Below are 12,737 nucleotides of genomic sequence, written 5' to 3'. Positions count from 1 at the left end.
ATAATAATAATAATAATAATAATAATAATAATAATAGTAATAATGATAATCACAATAATAATAATAATGATAATAATAATAATAATAATAATAATAATAATAATAATAATAATAATAATAATAATAAAAATAACAACGATAATAACAACAACAATAATAATAATAATAATAATAATAATAATAATAATAATAATAATAATAATAATAATAATAACAGTAATAATAATGCTAATAATAATAATAATGATAATAACAACAGTAATAATGACGAAAGATAAAGATATATTACAAGATCATTTAAGACAAAGGAAAGACAGAACTGTGTGGGCGAAACCAAAATTAAAGTATTGGCTATAAAATCCCCAGAAACTTTTGAGGCTATGAACAAGATTTTTGACTAAAAAGTTATAAGTGAGATGGGAGTAAGAGGAGGTGGAGGAGAAGGAGGAGGTGGAGGAAGAGGAAGAGGAGAAGGATAAGGAAGAGATGACAGAGATGAGGAAGGTAGGTGATGAAAAGGTGACATTGGAGAGAAAAAATTTACTAGAAAGGGAAAGGAGGTAAGGATAATAAATGCGGACAAAAATGAGGTCAGTAGAAGATATAATGATGGGTCAAAGTATGAGAAGGTAAAGAAGCAGTGGGTGTAGGAGAAGGAGAAAAACTGAGAAAAATGATAGATGGGGTGAGGAGGAAAGGTTTAAAAAGTGCTGGTGGTCGGGCGGGGCCGGTCACATAATCACAAGCAATTAACATAATCATTATGATTATATAATCCTAGAACCTCTAATTTGGGTTATTATGTTATCTTGGGGCTGCAATCCAGGCTGGACAGGATGAGATGTGCACCTTTGGGGACGATGATCCCTGACGACGCCATGCTCTTTACCCTACATTAATGATGATACAGCTTAGTCGAGGATGACTTCTGGATTGCGGTGTTCCCTCCTACAAGCGGAGTCCGCTAACATAAGAGGTGAACACGACATAATTAGTAAAGGTGACAGTGACTGTGAGGATGATAATGATGGAAATGGTGATGATGATACTGATGATGATGTTGAAGACAATATTGATGATGATGGTGTTGATGAAGGCGATAATGACGACTACGAAGATGGCAATGGTTGTAGTTATGAGGATAATGATGAGCCCTAATGATTCTAATGGTAGTAATAGTGACGACTGAGATACTGGTGGTGTTAATGATAATGTTGACGCTGACACTGGTTGTGGAGACGAGAATAGTAATCAATAACGATATGACAAACCCACAAAACAATACAGCACATGCTTAAAAGACGTAAACACGAATAAAACAAAATGGTTAGAGAGTGACAGAAGTCACAACCACAAAAAAGTATCATTAATCACAAAGAAAACGAATAATTAGGTCACAAAAACGGATGATTAGGTCACACAGAAAACGGATAATGTGGAATACAAATCTCAATTACTCTTTAAATGACAATCTTGATTTTACTGGCTGTTTCAACTCTGCATACATCACTGGGCAGTATCTGAGAGGCCCAGTCATCCCGAAAATTGATGCCACAACCAACACTCACGCAAGATGAAGACAAGAAGGTGGGAACAAACTGAAATGAGTAAGGACTGGTATTGTCATTTCTTCTATGTCCGCACACTGTAAAATATATTCTTACCATTTTACCATTAATTCTCCTCAATTGGTCTATTCATCTGTATTCTTAGACTGTTGTAGAGAAACACCCTTATGGATTTTACACACATTCTTTTACTTTGCTTGTTTTCATGTAAAGACTTAATACATTCGTTGGTCTGGTGGCTGGTTGGATAGTTAGGTTGTCTGCCTATTAACTACTAAGGCCATTAAGGTCGTCACCGTCAAGTTATAAACTACCAACCAATGAATCTTTAAACGCCTTCTTCAGGTATTGGTGATAATTCTAAGGCCATATGCGTTCTCACTACACGTATGATCCATGTCGCCTGACTGATATAAATCACAGCTTTTCATGGAACCGAAGACTGTGATTCACACGAACATACCAACAAATCGCAATTGACTCAAACATCGACCTTCTAGCCTAATGAGCTTCCACAACAGCTGCGGTAGCGAGTACCTTATACCAGCTCTTACGTGTTGTAAACCATAAGAACCTGGTAGTTTACAAGTGTGTTCAAAGACGTTTGTATATAGAGTGTGGTTGGTCATAGTTCGCTATAAGTAAGATCTTACCTTATGGAGTAGAAGCGACGTTGAAGGAGCAAAAATGTCCCTCAGCACCTAGAAAATAGGAAAGTGGAATCAGTAAGATAAGGAAAAATATAATCTACTGATAAGCATTAATGATGACATCATCAACATGAAAGGCTTTGCACACTAGCATTGTAAGAAACCTTCTCCCGATTTCTTTTATTCTTTTAGTTATGGTTTACTTGGCAAATCCCACACGAAAGTAGGAAGCAAAGATGTCTTAAAAAATCAAGACTAAGTCGCCATCAAGAAAGATGAGAACAACACTCAGATTACTGTAATGGTGCTTTCCAGTACAATATCACCATCAGCAAGACCTTGATATATAATAGGCCAAACCATGAAACAACTGGGAGTGTTTACGCCGTCAAATGCAAGGCATATAAATATATCTATGTAGACCAGACTGGTAATACGGATGGATGACCACAAAAATGCGATCTCTAAACATTGTCATGAAAATGATCAGCCCACAGATCTTGAAAATCTCGTTATTTCATACCCTCTGCTCATCATACACACACACACACACACACACACATGTATATATATATATGTATATATATATATATATATATATATATATATATATATATATATATATATATATATATTTTTTGCTTTGTCGCTGTCTCCCGCGTTTGCGAGGTAGCGCAAGGAAACAGACGAAAGAAATGGCCCAACCCGCCCCCATACACATGTATATACATACGTCCACACACGCAAATATATATATATATATATATATATATATATATATATATATATATATATATATATATATATATATATATATATATATATATATATATCTTGATCACGCGCAAAATTGTAAGCCTTTCCAATATATATATATATATATATATATATATATATATATATATATATATATATATATATATATATATATATATATATATATATATTTATTCATTTTGCTTTGTCGCTGTCTCCCGCGTTTGCGAGGTAGTGCAAGCAAACAGACGAAAGAAATGGCCCAACCCACCCCCATACACATGTATATGCATACACGTCCCCACACGCAAATATACATACCCATACATCTCAATGTACACATACATATACACACACAGACATATGCATATATACACATGCACACAATTCACAATGTCTGCCTTTATTCATTCCCATCGCCTCCTCGCCCCACATGGAATAACATCCCCCTCCCCCCTCATGTGTGCGAGGTAGCGCTAGGAAAAGACAACAAAGGCCCCATTCGTTCACACTCAGTCTCTAGTTGTCATGCAATAATGCCCGAAACCACACTCCCTTTCCACATCCAGGCCCCACACAACTTTCCATGGTTTACCCCAGACGCTTCACATGCCCTGATTCAATCCATTGACAGCACGTCGACCCCGGTATACCACATCGATCCAATTCACTCTATTCCTTGCCCGCCTTTCACCATCCTGCATGTTCAGGCTCCGATCACTCAAAATCTTTTTCACTCCATCTTTCCACCTCCAATTTGGTCTCCCACTTCTCCTCGTTCCCTCCACCTCCGACACATATATCCTCTTGGTCAATCTTTCCTCACTCATTCTCTCCATATGCCCAAACCATTTCAAAACACCCTCTTCTGCTCTCTCAACCACGCTCTTCTTATTTCCACACATCTTTCTTACCCTTACCTTACTTACTCGATCAAACCACCTCACACCACATATTGTCCTCAAACATCTCATTTCCAGCACATCCACCCTCCTGCGCACTACTCTATCGATAGCCCACGCCTCGTAACCATACAACATTGTTGGAACCACTATTCCTTCAAACATACCCATTTTTGCTTTCCGAGATAATGTTCTCGACTTCCACACATTCTTCAAGGCTCCCATGATTTTCGCCTCCTCCCCCACCCTATGATTCACTTCCGCTTCCATGGTTCCATCCGCTGCCAGATCCACTCCCAGATATCTAAAACACTTTACTTCCTCCAGTTTTACCTCCCAATTGACTTGACCCACAACCCTACTGTACCTAATAACCTTGCTCTTATTCACATTTACTCTTAACTTTCTTCTTTCACACACTTTACCAAACTCAGTCACCAGCTTCTGCAGTTTCTCACATGAATCAGCCACCAGCGCTCTATCATCAGCGAACAACAACTGACTCACTTCCCAAGCTCTCTCATCCGCAACAGACTGCATACTTGCCCCTCTTTCCAAAACTCCTGCATTCACCCCCTAACAACCCCTTCCATAAACAAATTAAACAACCATGGAGACATTACACACCCCTGCCGCAAACCTACATTCACTGAGAACCAATCACTCTCCTCTCTTCCTACACCTACACATGCCTTACATCCTCGATAAAAACTTTTCACTGCTTCTAACAACTTGCCTCCCACACCATATATTCTTAGTACCTTCCACAGAGCATCTCTATCAACTCTATCATATGCATTCTCCAGATCCATAAATGCTACATACAAATCCATTTGCTTTTCTAAGTATTTCTCACATACATTCTTCAAAGCAAACACCTGATCCACACATCCTCTACCACTTCTGAAACCACACTGCTCTTCCCCAATCTGATGCTCTGTACATGCCTTCACCCTCTCAATCAATACCCTCCCATATAACTTACCAGGAATACTCAACAAACTTATACCTCTGTAATTTGAGCACTCACTCTTATCCCCTTTGCCTTTATACAATGGCACTATGCACGCATTCCGGCAATCTTCAGACACCTCACCATGAATCATACATACATTAAATAACCTTACCAACCAGTCAACAACACAGTCACCCCCTTTTATAATAAATGCCACTGCAGTACCATCCACACCTGCTGCCTTGCCGGCTTTCATCTTCCGCAAAGCTTTTATTACCTCTTCTCTATTTACCAAATCATTTTCCCTAACCCTTTCTCTTTGCACACCACCTCGACCAAAACACCCTATATCTGCCACTCTATCATCAAACACATTCAACAAACCTTCAAAATACTCACTCCTTCTTCTCACATCACCACCACTTGTTATCACATCCCCATTAGCCCTCTTCACTGAAGTTCCCATCTGCTCCCTTGTCTTACGCACTTTATTTACCTCCTTCCAAAACATCTTTTTATTCTCCCTAAAATTTACTGATACTCTCTCACCCCAACTCTCATTTGCCCTCTTTTTCACCCCTTGCACCTTTCTCTTGACCTCCTGTCTCTTTCTTTTATACATCTCCACTCATTTGCATTTTTTCCCCGCAAAAATCGTCCAAATGCCTCTCTCTTCTCTTTCACTAATAATATTACTTCTTCATCCCACCACTCACTACCCTTTCTACTCAACCCACCTCCCACCTTGGAAAGGATCACAACACTATGAACAAGAATAAAACATCCGCACTAACAGTAGTAACAACCGTACTACAAACAGTAATAACAAGGGTAACACCAACAGTAATAACGGCAAAACCAACAGGAAATACAACGACAGGAGCACCAACGGAAATAGTAACGGTGCCAGCAACAATGATAACAATGGCAGCACCAACATAACGACGGTAGCAGCTCAGACAATATCAACGGTACCAACAGTTGAAGCAACAGACACTCATCCAGCAGGAGCCATCCCAGTAATGTTATACCCCAGGACGGGTGTTTGCAAGTGGCCATTACCGAAAGACACCCCCCCCCCCTCCTGCCGTTCATCCTCTAGTATATCGTCCTTTCCCTCCGTGTGGATACGTATCGTCCTCCCATTTCGTCCTCAGTCTACAGTCATCTCCCTTTTTTTGTACCTGATCCATCGTGCTCTCCCTTCCCCTGGCATCGTCTTCCCCGTCTATAACATTTCATTCATTCCTTTCCCTCTTCATTCATCCTCTCCTCTATTCTTTCACCAATACTTTCTACTGTTTTATCCTTACATTCATCTCTCCATTTCCTTTATTTCTTAATTCTTCTCCCTCTTCTTTATCCAACTTCCTGCTTCCTCCGTCACATGACCCTTCCGTCACCTGAATTCACTGACAACTGAATCCACCTTCACCTGAACGCATTGTCACCTGAGCCAACGTTCACCTGAATCTACATTAATACTGACACTACTACTATTCCTGCTGCTACTTCTTCTTCTACTACTACTACTACTACTACTACTACTACTACTACTACTACTACTACTACTACTACTACTTCTACTACTACTACTACTACTACTACTACTACTACTACTACTACTACTACTACTACTACTACTACTAATAATAATAATAATAATAATAATAATAATAATAATAATAATAATAATACTGTTACTGATTCTACTACTACTACTGCTGCTACTACTACTACTACTACTACTACTACTACTACTACTACTACTACTACTACTACTGCTGCTGCTGCTACTGCTTCTACTACTACTATACTACTACTACTACTACTACTACTACTACTACTACTACTGCTGCTGCTGCTACTGCTACTACTCCTGCTGCTGCTGCTGCTGCTGCTACTACTACTACTACTACTACTACTACTACTACTACTACTACTACTACTACTACTACTACTACTACTACTGCTGCTGCTGCTACTGCTACTGCTTGCTGCTGCTATTTATACTACTGCTATTACTATTACTACTATTTCTACTACTACTGCTAATGACAATAATGATAATAATAATAATAATAATAATAATAATAATAATAATAATAATAATAATGATAATGATAATGATAATAATAATGATAATAATATCAATAATAATAATAATAATAATAATAATAATAATAATAATAATAATAATAATAATAATAGTAATAATAATGATAATAATGATAATACTATTAATAATGATAATACTAATAATGATAATGATACTAGTAATAGCAATAATAATGATAATGATAATGATGATAACAATAATAATGATAATAATAATAATAATAATAATAATAATAATAATAATAATAATAATAATAATAATAATAATGATAATAATAATGATAACGGTACGGTTTACTGAAGTAACACTGCAGTCGCAAGTGTGAAAATACTGAGAGAAAACACAATATAGACAGTAGGGCTATAATTCTGGATGTGTCCCGATTGACACTTTACGGTAAGAACATCCCAAGTTTATTGCTTAATTTCATGTTACGGACGCTGGTTGTTCTATCCTTCGCATCTCTAGAACTATTCACTCCTGACGAACTATTCACTCCTGACGACATCAGATTGTCTCAAAAATCTAGATGTCACCATTTATTACTCTTTTCTCTTCCATAGTGGACGTATCAAAGGCTTCTATCTCTTCCCTGTAACTTTGTTCTGTTAATTCTAGTATTTTTTGTTGTTGTGCCTCCGCTGGACCTTCTCTATTCGCTCTTTATGCTTCTCAAAGTGTGGTTAACATTGTAAAGAACGATCATCTAGTGTTAGCCTGATACAGGATGTGAAACAGTCTGCTGAATGTTTCCATATCCATATACTTGAAAGCTGTTTCGACATCCACCTGCAGACAGTTTGTCTCATTTACTTTTCTCCTAATGTGAGACTTTGGCCAGAGGTAAGGGACGATGTCGACTCCCAAGTCTCTCTTACACACAGATTCCTACAGCTTCATTCGTGATGGATGATATTCATATCGAGGTCTTCTTTCACTGTATCCAATCATAATCAATCAACGTTAATTCGGGTTGAATGTCATACCAAATTTGGAGTCGGTCTAGATTCCTGTATAGGCTGACGCAGTCTCCTCACTCTTTGCGTTCCTCATGATTTTGGTATCATCCGCAAACGTGTGTGTGTGTGTGTGTGTGTGTGTGTGTGTGTGTGTGTGTGTGTGTGTGTGTGTGTGTGTGTGTGTGTGTGTAAAATTACCGAATAAAAGGGCGTCATTCACCAACGTTCTATATAAAGAATATCAAAAGAGACGCATCCCCTGCAGTTTGTCCTCCCAGCTGACACAGACCAGGGGGTCCCGTCACCTCCAACTTCTTACAGTGTCACCAGTTTTCTTCGTGCAAGATCATCCCTGAACTCAGGGAAGCATCTCCACTCTGACCAGTTGAATTAGTTTCGTGGTGGGGACGGTGGACGACCTTACACCAGTGGGTTATGTAATATCTCATCCTTTTATACCTAATTTTTTCAAGTAAAAACAGAGTTACATCTAAATATATATTCAGTTATGAAAGATAGTAGTAAAATACTTTTTCCATGGTTTATTCAGTGACTATGAAAATAAGTGGGGAACAAAAGGAACTACGATGATGTAGGTAAGTGGGTGTTGAGTCTTGGAGAACGACCCATCTCCGGCAGGTATGACGAAGTTTCAACTGTCAACAGAAACATCAGAGATGGAGGACACAGGGAGGGACGTACTCGTTACAGAACACACGTAAGTAGATATTCAAATACATAAAGATATACATTTTTATTCATTTATTATACTTTGTCGCTGTCTCCCGCGTCGGCGAGGTGGCGCAAGGAAACAGACGAAAGAATGGCCCAACCCACCCACATACACATGTATATACATACACGTCCACACACGTACATATACATACCTATAAATTTCAACGTATACATATATACATATACACAGACATATACATATATACACATGTACATAATTCATACTTGCTGCCTTTATTCATTCCCGTCGCCACCACGCCACAAATGAAATGACAACCCCTCCCCCCAACATGTGTGCGAGGTAGGGGCCAGGAAAAGACAACAAAGGCGACATTCGTTCACACTCAGTCTCTAGATGTCATGTATAATGCACTGAAACGACAGATATACATATATATATCTATATCTGTCTATCTATCTATCTATCTATATACATAATACATACATAATATATATATATATATATATATATATATATATATATATATATATATATATATATATATATATATATATATATATATATTTTTTTTTTTTTATTTTTTATTATACTTTGTCGCTGTCTCCCGCGTTTGCGAGGTAGCGCAAGGAAACAGACGAAAGAAATGGCCCAACCCCCCCCCCCCCCATACACATGTACATACATACGTCCACACACGCAAATATACATACCTACACAGCTTTCCATGGTTTACCCCAGACGCTTCACATGCCTTGATTCAATCCACTGAAAGCACGTCAACCCCGGTATACCACATCGCTCCAATTCACTCTATTCCTTGCCCTCCTTTCACCCTCCTGCATGTTCAGGCCCCGATCACACAAAATCTTTTTCACTCCATCTTTCCACCTCCAATTTGGTCTCCCTCTTCTCCTCGTTCCCTCCACCTCCGACACATATATCCTCTTGGTCAATCTTTCCTCACTCATCCTCTCCATGTGCCCAAACCACTTCAAAACACCCTCTTCTGCTCTCTCAACCACGCTCTTTTTATTTCCACACATCTCTCTTACCCTTACGTTACTCACTCGATCAAACCACCTCACACCACACATTGTCCTCAAACATCTCATTTCCAGCACATCCATCCTCCTGCGCACAACTCTATCCATAGCCCACGCCTCGCAACCATACAACATTGTTGGAACCACTATTCCTTCAAACATACCCATTTTTGCTTTCCGAGATAATGTTCTCGACTTCCACACATTCTTCATATATATATATATATATATATATATATATATATATATATATATATATATATATATATATATATATATATATATAACCATCAGCTTCCTCATACAGTAGGCCAAGAGAGTCTCAAGGCCCCAGAAACGCTCGCTCACGTAAGGCAAGTTTTCATTAAGACTAACAGTGAGAACTGATAAAAACAAAGACAAGAACATTTAAAAAAAAAGCCGACGTTAATCGATTATGAGCGTGAAGTTGGGAGGGTACCCACTAATTACATTACACAACTTGATGTGTTTTTGTGGTAGGCCTGGAGCGGGGAAGAGACAGAGTAGGCTACAGAACTGGCTCGATGCGAGGGACATAAAGACTTGGAAGTAACGTACAAACGGTGAGGTAGCGCGACGGTCGAGATATTGAGGAAAACAAGATTTTAATAAAAGAACAAATTATACCGATGAACAATACATGAAGGACGAGGACAACCACACATGGAACATGGAAAAAGGACTTACTGGAAGATAATGATTTATTGAAGGAAGAGACATTTCTGGAACGAAATTAAACGCATCAGACCAATTTACACACCTACGTCACTTAATAACGGCGATTCCAACGGTACAGGAAAAGCTGTGTTGAGATGTAGGGTTGCGGAGTGCATGGTGGCTGGGTAAGAGATCCGGGAGGAGGAGGAGGAGGAGGAAGAGGAGGAGGAAGAGAGAGGAGGAGGAGGAGGAAGAGAGAGAGAGAGAGAGAGAGAGAGAGAGAGAGAGAGAGAGAGAGAGAGAGAGAGAGAGAGAGAGAGAGAGAGAGAGAGAGAGAGAGAGAGAGAGAGAGAAGAAGAAGAAGAAGAAGAAGAAGAAGAAGAAGAAGAAGAAGAAGAAGAAGTGGATCGTAAAAAATATTGACACCGAGAGCAAAAGACGACGCGGAGGCGACTGGTGTGTTCTCCTGCCACCTGATATATCGGGAAATTAACACAACTTCGCTGTTGAGGGAACCAGGATGGGTCAGGGACGCGCGCGCGCGCGCGCGCGAGAGAGAGAGAGAGAGAGAGAGAGAGAGAGAGAGAGAGAGAGAGAGAGAGAGAGAGAGAGAGAGAGAGAGAGAGAGCTGCAGTTGTAACACTGTTTGAAAACGGAGGAAACGGGTAGAGGGAAGTGAAGGAGAGTAAGATAAGATGTAGAATCATGAGGACTAATGAAAATGAGGAGAGGGATAATCATGAGGAGCGATGAAAGTGAGGAGAGGGATAATCATGAGGAGCGATGAAAGTGAGGAGAGGGACAATCATGTGGAGCGATGAAAGTGAGGAGAGGGACAATCATGTGGAGCGATGAAAGTGAGGAGAGAGACAATCATGTGGAGCGATGAAAGTGAGGAGAGGGAGAATTATGAAGGAGGATATGTGATAAGTAAGGAGGGAAAGGATGGCTGCTTCACGATGGAACAAAACGGAGGGACGGAGGGGTGACATGTTGGTGTTAAAAGCGGTGAGTGGGATGTGGAGAGGGAGTGGAACTACTCTGACCAGGTGACTGGCGGTGGCGATGATGTCTTGATCTTATACGATTGTCTATGTATCTCTTATGGTCGTGATGGGAATCAGTAATCCACTTACCTCTACAAAAACTAGAGTAAATAACTACTCATAACCTCAGATTCCTTATCATTCTTGGGTAGCACTGGTTACAAGCAAACATGGAACTTGTCCTTAGAGTTGTGTTCGCTGGATCAATGACGAATCAGGATTTTGGTGACTAGTGTCTGTCGCTATTCAGGGCTGAAGGGAAACATTTTCCCCTCCTTTACGATGTATGAGCACAACAGAAGTAGAAAGTACTCCATGACGAATCCGTGGAAATCAATGAACGGGGAAGAATATCATTTTCTCACTCTATATGTTAATGAATTCGGATAAAAAAAATTCCATAAATTCATATAAAGTAACTAACATTTTTACCGGTCTCGACTTCTGGCAGAAACATAAAAAGAAATCCTTGACAGGTGATTACGGCTGATCTGTGATGATGTTGATAAAGATGAACCCGTCTGTATAATCCCTTCTCAGATGGACTCGGCTACAGTGCTACCCAGCGAAGAGCTGGGCAAGCACACTACACACACACACACGCACACACACACACACACACACACACACACACACACACACACACACACACACACACACACACACACACACACACACACACACACACACACACACACACACACACACACACACACACACACACACACACACACACGATGGTAAGTTCTGAAACTTGTGAGAAACTGCACTTAGTGACGAAGTCCTTCAAGCCAACATTCTGAGAGTTTGCAGGGCGTTTCAAGAAGAGGGTTGCCTACACGGATACAGAGACAAATAAGCAAGACTCCTCAGAGTCCACTTACAAAAAGTCCCGGAAACATTGGTAATGACTTCCTAGGGATTGTCTGATGGAGAAGTAGGAAGAGCTGAGGATGGTTAATGATCATTAGGACGTCTGGGGAGCTGCACAGATGGAATCAAACAACTTGCTTAGCAGGGCGCAGGACAAACACTCAGTGACAGTAACACTGTCCTTCGGGTTGTCTTCTGGGAAGGAACTCCTGAATTCTGTCGAGCACAGATAGAGTCGGCGGAGAGACTGGGGTAATAACAGATTCCTTTGAGATTCTGCTCAAACAGACTCCTACAGTCTGCCCAGAAGGCGTTGGCTGGCAGGGACCAAGTCGTTGGAAATCTGCGCTGCTTCTCCTGCCCAGAAGTGGCTGGACCCTCCGTGGGGTCGTACTCCTGGGTGGGCCGTGTGTAAGGTGGGGTTCCATCGGCATAGTTCTGTGGGGTTACACCTGCTGAAGTGGGTGGGTGTCTGTGGATTTCCAAAACAG

The 12,737-nt window shown here is 40.0% G+C and overlaps 1 protein-coding gene across 11 annotated transcripts in view; it reads right to left on the bottom strand.

The window, feature by feature from the left end:
- Positions 1-12,737, bottom strand: part of LOC139755660 (FMRFamide receptor-like) — a 786,605-nt gene that overhangs the window by 511,567 nt on the left and 262,301 nt on the right. For all 11 annotated transcript variants that reach the window (XM_071674303.1, XM_071674305.1, XM_071674296.1 and 8 more), the window contains one exon: positions 2,222-2,269. The gene's annotated coding sequence lies outside the window, so the exon portion shown is untranslated. The remainder of the gene's footprint in view (positions 1-2,221; positions 2,270-12,737) is intronic.

This window comes from Panulirus ornatus, chromosome 19 (assembly GCF_036320965.1).
Source record: "Panulirus ornatus isolate Po-2019 chromosome 19, ASM3632096v1, whole genome shotgun sequence".
Taxonomy (NCBI): domain Eukaryota; kingdom Metazoa; phylum Arthropoda; class Malacostraca; order Decapoda; family Palinuridae; genus Panulirus; species Panulirus ornatus.
Note: the sequence above shows the minus strand (reverse complement) of the source record. Positions and strands in the feature narration are given on the sequence as shown.